This window comes from Primulina eburnea, chromosome 10 (assembly GCF_022965805.1).
Source record: "Primulina eburnea isolate SZY01 chromosome 10, ASM2296580v1, whole genome shotgun sequence".
Classification (NCBI taxonomy): domain Eukaryota; kingdom Viridiplantae; phylum Streptophyta; class Magnoliopsida; order Lamiales; family Gesneriaceae; genus Primulina; species Primulina eburnea.
In genome coordinates this window covers 20,143,186-20,144,808 of record NC_133110.1, presented here as the reverse complement: position 1 = coordinate 20,144,808, position 1,623 = coordinate 20,143,186, and the positions used below count along the sequence as shown (strand labels likewise).

The 1,623-nt window shown below is 43.1% G+C and overlaps 1 non-coding gene across 1 annotated transcript; it reads left to right on the top strand.

The window, feature by feature from the left end:
• Window positions 1-937: 937 nt before the first annotated feature.
• On the top strand, window positions 938-1,043 carry LOC140804114 (small nucleolar RNA R71). Its single transcript, XR_012112073.1, has one exon. It is a non-coding gene; the product is annotated as a small nucleolar RNA R71 (small nucleolar RNA).
• The last annotated feature ends 580 nt before the right edge of the window (window positions 1,044-1,623 follow it).

Below are 1,623 nucleotides of genomic sequence, written 5' to 3'. Positions count from 1 at the left end.
ACCGAATTGTGCATCAAGTTTTGCTTTTTTCAATGCTGCAGGAAAAGGAGGGGGTATAACGATTTTGGATTGTGCAGTGGGTGCTGGTGCAGTGTTAGAAGATTTACCTTTAGATGTCTCAGTCAGTTCATCCGGCACTTGATTTTTTCCTTTTTCTCTCGACTCTAAAATTTTCTCACTCTTCAACTCGATGGCCTTCACTTGCTCTTTTGGCTTTGTCTCTGTGTTACTTGGCAAGGTGCCTGGCTCTCTACTTGCTATCATCTTTGCTAACTGCCCAATCTGATTTTCCAGCCCCTTTATCGATGCATCCTGATTCTGTAGTCTAGTCTCGGTAGACGAGATGAACTTAGACATCATTTGCTCCAAATTGGACTTCTCTTCTCTAGGAGAATCATATTAGTACATCGGTTGTTTCCCATATGATTGTCCTCCTTGTGGTCGATTCTGGCTGTTTTGACCACCCCATGAGAAGTTTGGATGTTGTCTCCACCACGGATTGTATGTGTTCGAATAAGGGTCATTCCTTGGGCGGTTTTGGACTCCCACTTGATTTATTGGTGCCCCTTCTTGCACATAAAATGGATTGTCATCTTGACAGTCCTTCACATAGTGTTCCCCTCCACACTTTTCACAGAATATCTCTTGAAGACGCATAGCCGTGCCACCCACATTCAAGCTGTCTAGTTTCCTGTTTAAAGCATCAAGTTGTGCAGTAATAGTAGAAAAATCGGTTACCTGGTGAACTCCTGCACTCCTCCGCTGGTTGTTTCTTTCTGATTGAGGATGATAGCTGCTAGCAGCCATCTCCTCCAACAACTCATATCCTTCTTCCGCAGTTTTTCTCAACAAATTTCCACAAGCAGCAGCATATATCAAAGTACGGTTAGGAGTAAGCAAACCATAATAAAATGTTTGAACGACTAACCCAAGTGGTAATTCGTGATGTGGGCATCTTCATAGTAGATCCTTGAAGCGTTCTCATGCCTCATACAACGACTCCTGCTCGAATTGAGCAAAGGTGGTGATGTCTGCCCGAAGCTTCATGGTCTTAGATGAAGGAAAATATTTGATGAGAAACGCTTTCGCCATATCCTCTCATGTGGTGATCGAACCTACAGGCAAACAATTTAACCATGTTTTAGCTTTATCACGTAAAGAGAAAGGAAACAAACGCAACCTAACAGCATCATCAGAAACTCTATTGAATTTAAAAGTATCGCAAATTTCAAGAAAATCTGCGATGTGCGTGTTTGGGTCATCTACTGCAGATCCTCCAAACTGGACTGTGTTCTGAATCATCTGAATTATAGCTGGTTTGATTTCGAACTGGTTTTCTTGCACCATAGGTCTCACAATGCTGGGGCATGCTTCATCCAAAGAAGGTTGGGCATACTCCAGCATCGGTATGCGACGTGGTATCTCAACTTGTCTATCTTCACGATGTTCCTCCTCACGTTCTTTCTCGTGTCTCTCCATCAGTTCTTTAAGTCTCTGCTGTTGTCGTCTCCTGCGGAAGGTTCTTTCAATATCGGGATCGAATATCTCTAGTTCAGACTCTAGAGACTTTAGCATGCACAAAAGAGATACCTGCGAAGAAGTCGAAGGTGCCAAACAAAGTAA